The sequence below is a fragment of the Balaenoptera ricei genome, chromosome 11, assembly GCF_028023285.1.
Source record: "Balaenoptera ricei isolate mBalRic1 chromosome 11, mBalRic1.hap2, whole genome shotgun sequence".
NCBI classification, from domain to species: Eukaryota; Metazoa; Chordata; class Mammalia; order Artiodactyla; family Balaenopteridae; genus Balaenoptera; species Balaenoptera ricei.
The window spans coordinates 27,162,204-27,177,351 of record NC_082649.1 but is presented as its reverse complement, the minus strand read 5'-3'; the positions used below and the strand labels follow the sequence as shown (position 1 = coordinate 27,177,351).

The 15,148-nt window shown below is 40.4% G+C and overlaps 1 pseudogene; it reads left to right on the top strand.

Annotated features, from left to right (window-relative positions):
• The first annotated feature begins 6,924 nt into the window (after positions 1-6,924).
• Positions 6,925-7,890, top strand: LOC132373956 (large ribosomal subunit protein uL1-like; annotated as a pseudogene).
• Positions 7,891-15,148: the final 7,258 nt, after the last annotated feature.

The window sequence follows — 15,148 nt, the reverse complement described above, 5'->3', positions numbered from 1 at the left end:
CTGGTTGTTCCTATACCTCCGCTCCATTTTCGAGGGCACCTAACATTTTGTCCATACTGCCTCAGGGAAGGAACGTGACCCGAGGGAATGCAGGCAACAAAGGAATTGAACTTTTATACAAGTTTTCAGTTTCAAAATCCTGGGCCTTAAGGAGGACTTGAGGTTTAAAAGTATATCAGTCCGGACCTTTTTCCTTCCTCCCCACAGACACACACACACACACACACACACACACACGGAGACACAGACACAGACACATTGGAGCCCATAAAATAATTCTCAGTTTGGTGAAAGAAGGAGAGGATTAAAGAAGAATTGAAGAAAGGGTAGCTATCGTTGCATCTCTCTGAGAAGGGGCCACATCCTGGGGGTGCATTTGGTGATAGAGGGAACCATGTCTTCACCCCAGAGGAAGGTCCAGAGAGGAAGACCACCCAGCATCATGCAGAAGCAGAGGTGCTGTCTATGTGGGGTGTGTCTAGGCAGATGGTTCTCAGACAACCTCACAGGGTTTCTCCGAAGGAGATTCTCTCAACATGGCCTGGAGAGACCAGGATGATGTGTGTGGGAGCAGAAAACAAAGAAGCAGCTACTCCTGCAACCCATAGAGATGCAGCAAAAAAATGGGTATTATTTCAGGCACACCCAGAAGCAACCCAGGTAGCGGGCAAGCAATGCAGGTTGGACCCACGTACACACAGGAGGAACATGACACACATGTCAATCAAAGACCAGAGGGGATATTCAGATGTACCACTTGGAGTCCAGTCAGGAGAACAAAAACCTTTTTAGGGATTTCAAAGAGAGAGGATTTAATAAAGATAACAGGTGAAACAGGTGTTAGAAAGTTGAAAGAGCAGAAAATGAGACACTGAATCACCCAAATACTAGTAATTTGAAAAAGTAGTGACCACCCTATAGATGAGAGAACAAAAGGAAAGAGGTGAGGTTACCTGAATCTGGGAGCTTGGAGGAGGGCATCCCCCTCCCCATAGTTGTTGCTTGAATGTCTGAGATTAATGCCGGTGGTACCTCTGAGGGGGTAGAGTTTGGCTAATGCTGGGATTGCAAAGAAGCTGGAGGCTAGAGCCATAACCTTCCTATTCTGCTGGAGGGATGGAGACAGGAATCGGAAATACGTGGAGCATCTTTCTGTCTCCTCTTCCTTCGAATTCTGACCAGTATCTCCCATTGTCAGAACCTAATTAGAAGCTTGCTGGCAAAGGGTTATGAGAAAGATAGTTTCAGAAAGGCAATACAGAAAGGTGGGCACCTCTGCAGCTGCCAGCATCCACAGATGGCGATCCAGGCCACGTGGCCCCCCACACAGTTTGGTGGTACATAAACCCTCTGCACCCAGTTCTGGGACACAGATGGAAACCAAGAGGACCCTGAATGGACTGAGATAAAATTTCTGCCACGCTTAAAATGAAGGCTCAAATATATATAAAATAAAGTGACATTTCTCATATATCCACATTGACACAAAGGCATTCATACCTACTACTTTTAAAAACTGTATTTCAGCTACTTCCCATGTGCATCACAGAGGATTCAAAAGGACCAAGACACTTAAGAAAATTTGAAATAACCCCCCATAAAAGGCAGAAAAAAATAAAAATAAATAAACATGGAATATGGACATGTGAGTGAGTTATTCCCAGTTAAAGTCTAATGTAAGTTTTCAAAGCTATTTTTCTTTAACATTGTATTTCCCTAATTATTTCTTTCATGTCAAGAGCTATTTGGAGAAAGAGCACTAAGATGATATTTAAGTTTGTGTTTAGTCTTCCTTCCAAGTTCAATCATGATGTTGTTGTAGTCAATAAAAGCTAACTGTATGCGTAAATATTAGTATCAATTATCTTCCTACCACACCCATTCTCCCTGGGCAGTATCTTCTTGTATAATTTCAACTATCATGTCTTTTCTTATGGCAAAGACCAATAGCCATCTGATGAAAGTCCATTGGACATTTGTCCTGGGTGTTTACCTATTCCGAGGGTTGGCAAACTTTCTCTGTAAAGGGCCAGATAGTAAATATTCTAGGCTACACAGGCCATATAATCTCTGTTGCGACTACTCTGCCATTGTAGCATGAAAGTAGCCATAGACAATATGTAAGCAAATGGCCATGACCGTTCCAATAAATCTTTATTTACAAAAATAGGCATTGGGATGGATTGGTGCATGCATTCCTGTAGTTTGCTAACCTCTAACCTAGATTAAATTTCTCAGCATTTCTTGCTGTTTGTAGCTATTTGATTAAGTTCTCTCCATTGGAGGAATAGAAGTGATATTTGCCATGTCCAGATTTTACCAATAAAAAGCAGCCCTGCACTTACTTTCCTTCATGTTATGTCCTCTTCTTCCTGCTGCATGAGATGACAATGAGGCCCTGGGGCAAGAATTCTCAACCTTGGCTCTACTGGGCCTTCATTGTGAGGGGCTGTCCCGTGTGTTGTAGGATGTTTAACAGATCCTTGGCCTCTATGTACTAGATGCCAGTAACATCTCTCCTAATTGTGACAATCAAAATTGGCTCCAGACATTGTTAAATGTCTCCAGGGGTAGAAAATCACTCCTAGCTAAGAACCACTGTCTTAGAGTTGCCAGAAACACAAGATGGAAAGTACCCGGATCCCTGAATGACCATATGGAAGAGAAGTGCACATTACTCCAAGCTAAACTTCTACTACATTAAACCACTGAAATTGGAGGTGGGCGTGGAGGGCAGGAGGGTCTTTTTGTTAGCCTGCCCTAACACAGTACTGATGAATTCCAAATCCATATCTCCACTGATTTTCCGGCCTCTGGCCTTGCTCTTTTTTATTCCATTCTCCACACCGCAGAGAATCATTCTGAAAAGCAAATCTGATTTGCACATTGCAAATAAAACACTTCATGGCTTACTGTTGCCCTTACAATAAAGTCAAACTCTTCTAGAAGATTTACAACATCCTTCTGACCTAGCGTTTGCACTCTTCTCCAGCCTCCTCCAGCTTTATCTAGTATCTCTGTTTCCCCCATCACATTCCCTCCTCCCCCCAGCCACACACACACTCCATGGTCCAGCCACATAAGCCTTTTTTAAATTCCTGAAACTCTCCATGATCTAAGATTTAGCTTATTAGTCCTCTTAGCTTGAAACATTATGTTCTACCTAACCTCCTTCACAAGCCAGCTCTTGTTTATCTTTGGGATATCAACTTTGAATTCACTAATTTGGTGCAACTTTTATGAGTTTTCTATTGCTACATAACATTTTGCCACAAACTTAGTGGCTTAAGACAGCATCCATTTATTTGCGCACATTTCTATAGATCACAAGCCAGCCAGGCTTAACTGGATTCTCTGCTTAGACTCTCAGAAGGCTGAATTCAAGAAAGCAACCAGGCTGGGAAGAATCCACTTCCAAGCTCATTCAGATGGTTGGCCAAATTCATTTTCTTGTGGTTGTAGCATACTAAGGTCCCCATCTCTTTGCCGGCTGTCATCCAGGGGTCACTCAGAGCTCCCAGGGTCTGCTCTCAGGTCTTTATCACATGCCTCCCTCCATGTTCAAAGCCAGTGACAGCACATCAAATCACAAGTATCTCTCTGACTTTTCCTTCTGCTACCAGCTGGAGAAAACTGCTTTCAAAGGGCTCACATGATTAGATTATGCCCACCCAGGTGATCTTCCTTTTGATTAACTCAGCATCAACTGATTAGTGGCATTAATTACTTCTGAAAAATTCCTTGATCACCCAAGTTAATATGCTTATGAATGTGATATCACATTATATTCAGAGTCCCCGGGGATTAGGGTGGGAAATCATGGGAGTTCATCTTTAGAACTGGTCCTACCACAGAGGCCTTTTCTGATTCCCTAAACCAAGTTGCTTTTCTCTCCTTTGTGCCCTCATACCATCATTTATCCCTATCATGTCACTTATTAAAGACTTTTTAATAATAATTTGCTCAATTATCTTTCCTATGAGACAGATAATCCCCAGTTTCCATAACTGTAAAATGAGGATAATTATAGCATTCACATCATTAGGTTGTTATAAGGATTAAATGAAAATTGCAATAACTGAGCCTGAGACATAGTAAGGGCCCAAATGATGTTAGCTGTTAATATTATTGCAAATATTGGAATTGTTAGTATTAAACATCATTAGGTTTTGAAGCGGGAATCCATGTATCTTGCCTATTATTGTACTCTCAGCAACTAGCCCAGCGCCTACCCGGCATATGACTGGTAAGACACAAATGATGGGCAAATGAGGCAAATTCTAGGACTTGTCCAAGGTCTATAGAGAAAATATGTAAGGTTCTTCCTAAGAAAAGAGACAATCATAAATTACTGGGAGCCCCAGAAGTGTTTTCAGATTCACAGTGCCAGAAAGAAAAGTGATAAGTGCAAAATATCTCCTGCATTAACACAGAAAGTCATTGTCATATTCACTCTCCAACATATAAACCCTGTAAGCATGTTGCTAAAACCAAGATTTTGAATAAAAGAGCAATGCAAAATAAAACTGACAACTTATTGTCTCATGGACAGCAAAGCATTCTTGGTACAAAGTATCATATCCCCAAACAGCACTGAAATGGGTATAAATGCTTATTGTTCCTCATTATCCTAATTATCTATTTAAAGCCTATTTACTAGCAGTTAAGATGTTTTCTTTTTTCTGGGGTAATTGAGAGGGTATGGAGAAGCTGCATGTCCTTTCTGGCTTCCTAAATGTTTTCTCTAATTAGTCAACTTCCATTTTACAGTGGAAGATAAGTTCTGTTTTCTTAATGAATGACAGAATTCCACTGAAAATTATAGTCTTTTATCCTAGAGGATATAAAGCTATTATAAAGGCTTTGAGACAGAAGACTGTTATAATGGTTTTATTGAAAGGGTTTTGGAGAAGATTGCCTGTGACTGCCTTAGAACAGTATTATGCTCAGAGCATACTGCATATAAGCTTTCCCTCTAATGCCTGGTTACCCAGTATGAAGGCATGTATTTAATTGTTACATGGACATATAACTCCTAGAACAAATAACAATAACTTTGGGAATTCCACATTTCGTTACAAATTGGTCAAGCTAAAATTCTAATTATCAGCAACAGATCATACTGAATAACAAAGACTTTCTTGAACCCAGAAAGTTTTCTTATAAAACCCTCTCACAGTCATTATCAGAATGGAAACTAATCAAATTTATTCATCTATTTATTCATTCAACAAATATTTATTGAGAACTTAGTATATGCAGGTCACTATGCTAAACATTTAATAGAAGATTCTGAATAAGTTCAGCCCTAGAACTTTAAATCTTATTCAACTTTTTGTTTTCATTCGTCTTGTTCCTTTAAGATTCATATTAATTTCTAGTCCTAGACCTGAGAGATTAATGCTCATTTCCTGGCTATACAGCAATTCTTATTATGTACTTATTTTTTAGTAAGTCCTTGACTAGAAATACCGTATTTTATTTTATGCATTAATTCATGTATACCCCTAGATTCTTCAAAAATAAGATTTAATACAGCTTTCAGAAACTTAGACAAATAATAACATACTACATTTTAGGAACAGCGAGAAATACAAAGGCAAATTAATGATAAAGGTATAAAATAGAGCCAGAAATAAGGCTAAAACAAAATAGAGTTATGAGTATTTACAATACTACAGGTAAGTAACAAATTTAACTCTGAGCTTTCTCTAATAGCAAAATGGAAATTGAGCATTTATTCAATTCACTGTATTTGTGCCTAAGACTAAGCCAAAGCAATTGGTCAGCAGAAATACAACTATTTCTGAAACTTAGATTAAGGGAGGAAAAACGTTTTTCAAAAGAATCTTTGGAAAAAGAACTACGAATGACATTCTTTCAGCAGATTAGAGTTTCTCAGCCTCGGCACCTTTGAAATGAATTAACAAATAGACAAATTGTGTAAAGTGTGATTATGAAGACAAAATGACAAAGATTTAATTTCGACAAGAAGAGACAAGGCAAACCCCAGGAATGGAAAAGAATATGACCTGAAGGATGATGGTATTTACCCAGTCCAAAGCAGGAGGGGAGAGCATTCCTGGTGGAGAAACTGCGTGTGCTGAGTCCCCAAGGAGGGACAGAGCTTGGCATCTGTAGGAGCTGTCAGAGGTCAGTGTGGCTGCCATGGGGTGAATTAGGAGCAGGTGAGCCAGGGGGGGAGTGGGGATGAGACTGCAGGAATGTTCCAGACCTGCGGTCCAACTGAAGATCCTGTGTTTCATTATTAAGTGCAATAGAGAGCCAGTGAGGGTTTTTAATCCAGAAAGTGATGAAACCAATTGGAGTTTTCAGTCCTCAAAGCCTCTTACTATCTGCCCTTTAGAACTCTTATCTCCTTCTTTCTTTTTAGGGCTCCTTTCCCGTTGGAAACAGGTGAGTGATTTTGGGAGCTTGGAAATAAGTGTTTTAAAATCTTATTATTGATAGAAAAGCAGGTGCATGTCCGTAGGATCAGGTGGAAAAGGAGTGTTGGCAAGATCCCAGGGGGGAGGCGCTAGTATCTGCCCAACCCCCTAACCCTCAGAAACAGGTGTGAGCATGATAATCTTCATTTTCAAAAACCAGGGATGCTGAAGCCCTCAGTGAAGACACCCAAATAAAGATCATATCAGAGCCACTTTCTTTGACGTCGAGGTTTCGAATTCCCCGGAAGGAGCTTGCTGATAGTGGATCTGGTAGTCAATTGATATTTGGGTATTTGCCACGTCATGTTTTATCTTTAGTATATGGCTTCCTTAGGAAGTGAACTTGACATTTTATATGTATTCCAAGCATTTTTGTAAAGTATAGTCAAGTGTGTTTCTGTTTTGTTTTTAATTGAGATATAATTGACAAATAGCATTATATTGCTCTTTTCTGGTTATCGCAGCGCGAGGCACCATGAGCAGCAAAGTCTCCGGCGACACCGTCTACGAGGTGGTGCGGGAAGTGCTGCAGGGGAACAAGCTCAAGCGCTGGAAGTTTTTGGAGACGGTGTAGCTTCAGATCTGCCTGAAGAACTATGACCCTCAGAAGGTCAAATGCCTCTCAGGCACCGTCCGGCTTAAATCCACTCCCGCCCCAAGTTCTCCGTATGTGTCCTGGGGGACCAGCAATGTAGTGATGTGACCAAGGCTGTGCATATTCCGCATATGGACATCGAGGCACTGAAGAAACTCAACAAGGATAAGCAACTGGTCAAGAAGCTGGCCAAGAAGATGCCTTTTTTTTTTTAAACTTTGGGATTATTTATTTATTTATTTATTTTTGGCTGTGTTGGGTCTTCGTTTCTGTGCGAGGGCTTTCTCTAGTTGCGGCAAGCGGGGGCCACTCTTCATCGCGGTGCGCGGGCCTCTCACTATCGCGGCCTCTCTTGTTGCGGAGCACAGGCTCCAGACGCGCAGGCTCAGTAGTTGTGGCTCACGGGCCCAGCTGCTCCGCGGCATGTGGGATCTTCCCAGACCAGGGCTCGAACCCGTGTCCCCTGCATTGGCAGGCAGACTCTCAACCACTGCGCCACCAGGAAAGCCCGATGATACCTTTTTGTCTTCAGAGTCTCTGATCAAGCAGATCCCACGAATCCTGGGCCCAGGCCTGAATAATGCCAGCAAGTTCCCTTCCTTGCTGATCCACAATGAGAACATGGTGGCCAAAGTTGGTGAAGTGAAGTCCACAATCAAGTTCCATGTGAAGAAGGTGCTGTGTCTGACAGTGGCTGTTGGCCACCTGAAGATGACACACGATGAGCTTGTGTTCAACATCCACTTAGCTGTCAACTTCCTGGTGTCATTGCTCAAGGAAAACTGGCAGAATGTCCAGGCTTTGTACATTGAGAGGACCATGGGCAAGCCCCAGTGCCTGTACTAAGGCACAGCTTAATAAACCATACTCCCACCATTAAAAACAAAACCCAAAGAACATTATCTTGGTTTCAGGTGTACAGTATAATGATTGGATATTCGTATGTATTGTGAAATGAGCACCACAATAAACCTAGTTAACATCCATCACCATCTACAGTCAAGTGTTTTGAACATGTCTGTGAACTGAACTTAATTTTCCATGTAAACAAGGTTGACAATTTCCTTGCAGAGAGGTGAAAAGAACAGTATTGGACACTAAACATGTGTTAAATAAAAACTGATCTGGGGGCTTCCCTGGTGGCACAGTGGTTAAGAATCCATTTGCCAATGCAGGGGATAAGGGTTCAAGCCCTGGTCCGGGAAGATCCCACATGCCACGGAGCAACTAAGCCCGTGCACCACAACTACTGAGCCTGCACTCTGGAGCCCGTGAGTCACAACTACTGAGCCCACGTGCCACAACTACTGAAGCTCATGTGCCTAGAGCACATGCTCTGCAACAAGAGAAGCCACTGCAATAAGAAGACCGTGCACCGCAACGAAGAGTAGCCCCTGCACGTCGCAACTAGAGAAAGACCGCGCAGCTACGAAGACCCAGCACAGCCAAAAATAAATAAATAAAATAAATAAATTTATTTTAAAAAAACAAACAAAAAACCTAATCTGGGCTTAGTTAAGGAGAAGCTTCATTCAAAGGGGTCATTCAAAAGGGTGAGGAAGGGAAGGCGGCCTCTTGCAGTAGGGAGAACCCCCCAACTGGAAGATCTGCCGGATCTCAACGGTCCAGCAGAAAAGGATTTTTCTTTAATACAGGATGGGGAGTAAACAAGGCTAGAAGGAATCTGGTGTGGGGAAATAAGTGGAGTGGCAGGACAGTTAATCCAGGAATGTCTTTCCTTTGGGTCAGCTGATTCTCAGAAGAGTGGTTAAGGAAGGCTTGTACACTGGCTCAGAATGAGAGTAACTCAGAGTTCAAGGGCTTGGGGGAAGGAGACCAGCTTCACTCTAGTTTGATCAAGTCAGGTATTTTGTTCAGATTAGTCAGTGGGTACAAACTGTTCAACCCATCATTTATGAGACAAGGAATGAGAATGTGGAGGGTGTGTGTCTGGCATTGCCAAAGGTCAGCGAGGAGACATCTGGCTCTTATCTAAGTCATATGGGGAAGAATGTTTCTTGGCAGTAAGGCATTTCCCTGAACATAGAAGAGTGGGAGGATTTCTTAACCATTGCTGTTTCCCAAGAACACAGGGCTCCCGTAAAGTTTAACACTGTCACATGAATGAGATTGTTCCCAAAACTGATGCACAAAATAAGCAAAAAATACTGAGACTAGCCTAAAGAACTCCAGTTCATGCTGTGTTAATTTTTAAAACTATGAATGTTCCTGTGATATCAAGGAATATAAATATTGATGACATTAGTATAAAAATGCCCACCTTACCTTCTTTAGAGATAAAATGGGAAAAAGCCACTCCTATTTAAATAGGTAAGAGTCATCTAGATTTAGCATACAATTGTTTATTTAAAAAAAAGAGGACAGAGACTTGGGGTAAAATCAGTATGTGAAGTTGAATGTTGCTTTGGATTGATCAATGGTTTTAAACAAAATGAATCTTTCAAGTGTGAGGTTTTTTCCAAAAAAAAAAATCCTACGCCTACCTAATTAAGCCATTGGTCCTGTCGTCTTTGGTATTTTAAAGTACTTTTATCCATGCAACCCCCCAAAATGGCTGTTTTGTATGTTTGACAAGTGTATCATTTCTCATTTTTAAAATTCATAATAATTATCACATAAGAAATGAAATATATGTTGTATGAAAATATTGTAACATTAAATTTCAAATTAACTAGAGTTCTAGAATTAAAAGTAATAATTAAAATATTATTTATATGATTAAAAACCACTTAGAGGCACTGGCAGAGTAAAGTAGCCATCAAAAAGGATGCCCAATTTAAATATCTTATTAAAAGTTTGGCCAGAAAATTCTCTGTGGCAATTCCTTAATATCTACCACCTTGACAATTTTTAAAAACTGAAGTATAGTTGATTTACAGTGTTGTGTTAATTACTGCTGTACAGCAAAGTGATTCAGTTATACATATATACATTCTTTTTCATATTCTTTTCCATTATGGTTTATCACAGGATATTGAATACAGTTCCCTGTGCTATACACTAGGACCTTGTTGTTTACCCATTCTATATATACCAGTTTGCATCTGCTAACCCCAAACTCTGAATACATCCCTCTCCTACTCCCCACCCCCTTGGCAACCACCAGTCTATTCTCTCTGACAATTTTACTAACTAATTTTTGAGGAGAAATTTATTTCTGGGTATATTTTATCCTACCTTGTTCCTATCTTTTTCTATAAACACATAAATGCCATATAAACAGAAAATGCTGCCTTCAAGTTTGCTAAAATGTGTAACAAACTTCCAACAATCATAAAAGGGAGTATATAAAACCCCAAACCTCCCAGCCCCTCAGAACCTGTCTGTAGGCAGGACTAAACTCTGCAGATCTAATGTACGGAGGCCAGCTAGTCACAAAAGCTCACCTGTACAGACCCACTAAGGATAGGTGTAGACATACTGTTTCTAATAAAAGGAACAGATGAACTTCAGTCTTATTTTGGCCATGTAATAATATTGTGGCCCAGGTTTTAAGTTGACTAAAACAAAGACAAATCTGTTGGAAGCCTGTTCTCCATGAGTCTCCTGTGTTTCTCTCTTTTGCACTGACTACTCTGGTCTGAACTAGCTCTTCGAGGTTGCTTGTATTGTAAACATTCGTGGGAGATAAAACAGTGTCTCCCTCTGGGGCAGGGGATAATCATGCTTCTGTTTACTGCCCTTTATAAATGATGTGTTCCATAAGCTCAGGTTTCCTCTCTTATAACACAACTCACTGCATGTACAGGTTATCAATGGACCCTCTTCACATTGACCTGTAGGAACTGGTACAAATGCTTACATTCTAGTTCCTGCTATTACCATGAGTAATAAAGTCCTTTGTCTCTGACCCAGAAGTCTCGTGTCTTCTGCCAGCTTATATGAAATCAAGCCAAGCTAACTTGTTGGCTTGCAAGTACGGTAAAAATCTCAGACTCTACAAAGTACTTGACAAAACCATTCTCTGGGAAAGTTTCTTCTAATTTATTCCTTCAAATGAACTTCCATGTGTGGGAAAATTTAATGTTTTTTTCACTGATGTAAGTGTTCACTCAAACATTGATGAATAAATGAAACGAAAAGTAATCTTTGGAAAATACACATTTGATACAGGGTCCTTACAAAAAACTGTTTCTGCCATCCCCAAAGTAAGAATTCACAAAGTAGAAAATGGCACCCAATACCAAAGTGCATCCAGAAAATATTTCTTAAAACTTTAAGCAATTCTATTGAAGTGAATATTAGTTTTCCACTACTCTGTGGCAAAGTCCGAATACCTTGACTAGGCATAGGGACCCTTCAATTCTTTTGCTCTGTCAACCTCTCCAATTCCACCACCCACCACACTCACTCAGAGATCCTGGGAAGATCCTGAACATTTTCAACAATCTGAAAGAGCAAGTCATACCATCTAGATCCTGCACATGCTGAGACACTCTCCATCCACCACCTTCCCCTTTACCTCTCACACCTGTGAATCCTTTGGGTCTTCATGTACATATTATATCCCTTGGGAAGCATTCTCTGATGTCCCTCACCACCACCAAAACTACCACCCAAATCAAGGTTCAATGCGATCAGAGCATACGCTTCTCCCATCCACTCCATATTGTATTACTCTGATTACTTTTTTCATAGCACTTACCACTCACTCTTTGAAAGTATCTTATTTATTTGTTTAGTAATTTGTTTCATGTCTCCATGGGAGTGGGGTACCTGACACAGAGTAGGTCATCAATACATGTTAGTTAAGTAAATAAACAAAGGCTAAATGCAGGGGCAACACTATAATTCTTGGTTAGATTTATCTATTCACTTGTGAGCTCTAGTGAGCTCTAATGAGCTCTAAAGTCCACGAGAGAGCAGGGTCTTCATCTGTCTTATTCCTACACTGCCTAGGACAGCAGGAAAATTTGTTGAAAATATTGCATCAAACAACTCAGACAAACTCTCAGGTAAGAGCAGCTAATTAAATAATTTGGAGTTGGAATGAACCATACGTGTAATACAGTTCAGTCTCTTAGTCCTAAAAATAAGAATGAATACAGTATTTGAGGTGATACAGACTTTAAATCTTATCGAGAACAGCTACTAAGAACTGTGTTACTTTGTGACTTTGCTCAGCAAATCTTCCCATCTCTTCTATGGTGGCCCATCCTCCTTTCCTCCACATTGTTTCCCCAAATTCTAGTTTCACCTTCATCATGGCTAAGAAGCAGCTGAGTGTCTCCAGCACCAGGAGACCTCAAGGAGCTGTGATCTGGGGGAACAGTTCCATTTTCTTAACTCCTTGCACTTTGTCTTCCTAATCGAAACTTGGCACCGACAGTGATCACCGCAGTGGAAGAAGGGATGAGGGCGGTGGGGATATTTGTGGATGGTGGAGATGTGTACATGTAGGTGACAGGGAATGAAAATATGATCAAACAGGCAGTGAGATCAAAAAACTGAGGGGACTTCCTGCATATCTTCACACACTTACAGGAGTGGCATAAACACACAAGGTTTAGGATAAAATAATCTATAGAGGCGGGGCTCTGGAAGAGGATTTCTGCCCCCAAAACTTTTTTTAAGTTATTTTTAAATGTTTTTTGAATAACTAGTAAACAAACAAGTAATTATAGGGCACAGGTTTATCTGACTACTAAATCTTTTAGGAACTATAAGGCACAGATTTACCTTACTAAATAAACTAGTAACCATAGGGGTTATATTTATTTTCCTTATAACTCATTTCACAAGGAAATACAAAATAGATGAAATATTATTCAAGTATAGAAGATAATTCACAAAGATACAGGAAAAGTACAGGGTTATGTCATGATGAATGTTTTTGTGTCATGCACCAATTACCAATTCCCTGAAGAAGAAAAAAGTTACAATAAAAAATAATTTTTCATTCTCATAACAGGAATTAATGTAACCCTTACTGTTCCTCTAAATTTTTGCACCCAGAATTTTCCCATTACTCTATCTTCAGACGTATACTTCCTTTCCAAATATCAGCAATAGCTCCCAAGGCCTTGATAAGCAAGAGAGCGTATTCTACTGCCCTCTGCTGGAAGATGGAGTTATCACCCATCAACTGGAGAGGAAATGGCTGCTCTCTCCATAATCCCTTCAACTACTAGTTATCACCAGCCAGCTAATATATCATCTAATGTAGATGATGGATATAGATATAGATAGACAGACGATAGATGAATAGATCGATGGATTGCTAGATGTAGATAGATAGATAGATAGATAGATAGATAGATAGATACATAGATACATAGATACTAGATGAATGATAGATCATGGATAATAGATGATAGATAGATAGATAGATAGAGATGCTAGATAATTGATAGGTGTATAGATAGACAGACTATTATTCAGAGACAAGACTGAGTATATTCTGCCACTATATTATATCTATTTTCCGATCTAAGTCAAACTTCTATGAACCTGCAAAATAAAACTAGGATAACACTTTTTAAATGGTAAGCACTTGACAAGTAGGGAATGTGGAAAGAGATGCTCCTAACCAATGTACAGATAACTGATAAGCTTAAGATGCTCAGGACAGGGGAAAGATCTAGGTTAGACACAGGAAAATTGTTGTCAAATCTCCATTTACTTATGTGAAGTCCATGAGAGCACTTAATACAACATTTAATAAATAGCTGCATTGCTTTGTGCCTTAGATCACCCACCTTTAAAGTTTTTACTCCAACATTCTGAGCCCACTGAGAGTGACAAATAAACTGTGTGTGCTTATGTGTAAATTTTCTTAAAATATGGATGCTATATTTAATGTCATAGTATTATCGGAAGCATAGACTTAACTCAAAGTTTCCAGAAGGGTTATGTGAAATATAATGGCTTAAAAATTTGATAGGTCTTAGTTTGGGAACATGCTGTATCCTCCCTTGACAGTTACTGCTGACACTCCCTTCTGAATGATGCCTCCGTCCATGACTCACCGGGGTCGTGTTTGGGCTGGAACACTGGCTCAAGGATGTTATCCCATCATCAGGGAACAGGCATGGATTTTAGACTCAAATAAACTTGGAATTTGATCTCGGCTCTAACAAAACATTGAATAACTGTTAGAGCAACCACTTGTGTAGTATGCACCGTGTTTAAGAGCCCCGGGAGAGAGGTGTCAATTTTACCAATGAAGAAACTAAGGCACAGGAAGTGTTAAGTAACTTTCACGTACTTGAGCCCCAGAGTTAGTAAGTCATGCAGTCTCTTCCCTGAATTATATTATCCTCATTTATAAAATGAGAGTAAAGAGACCCAGCTTGCTGGATTTGGGGCAGGATGAGGGAAAATGTATACAGAGTGTGAAGCACAGATCCTCGTACCTAGTAGGTGCTGAAAAAAATTGTTGCTGGTATTTTTGTCCCTTAATGGCTTGGTCCTTATGGACTACCTGACATTTATCCAGTTTCCAACAGCAGTAAATCACTCAATAAAGCCACTGCAGAGTCTTTCTGCAGAATTCAGGGTTAGAAGAAAAGCAAAAAATGACCTTTCCTAGACCCTCCATTTGGAGGGTGCAGACCCAAGAGCATGTGACCAGCTAGGAGAAACTGGAGCCCCTGTAGAGAATCGGAAGAGAGAGAGAAATACCCTTCTTTTTACATGTGCTATTGCTTCCCCAGCTCTTTCCCCCTTATCTATTCGTGACCAGGTTGGTCAGACCCAGCCGTAAGACGGTTTCCCTTTCTCTGACCTAACTGAGATGGTGTTCGCAACCAGAGCGGCTATGAAGGTGAGGTTTTCCTACTTCCAGCACTCACATCTTAACTAATGGAGTAATCCCATGACTTACCGAGACCTGGACCAGCTCACCCTATTTGAACTTGATATTTATTATAAGAATCTACATGTCCCAAATGCATAGAACAAGTGAAAACCAATCCATTCTCATGAGTCATTATTTAGAAGCAACGTGAGATCCGGGGACCACAGTAGAGATGTACTAGGTTGTCATTCTTGACTCACAGAGTCTCTTGGGCAATGAGGTGTCCTCCCTGCAGGTTTAATGGCTTCAGGAAAGATGTGTTTTGTTTCCTTTCAGCAGGCATGT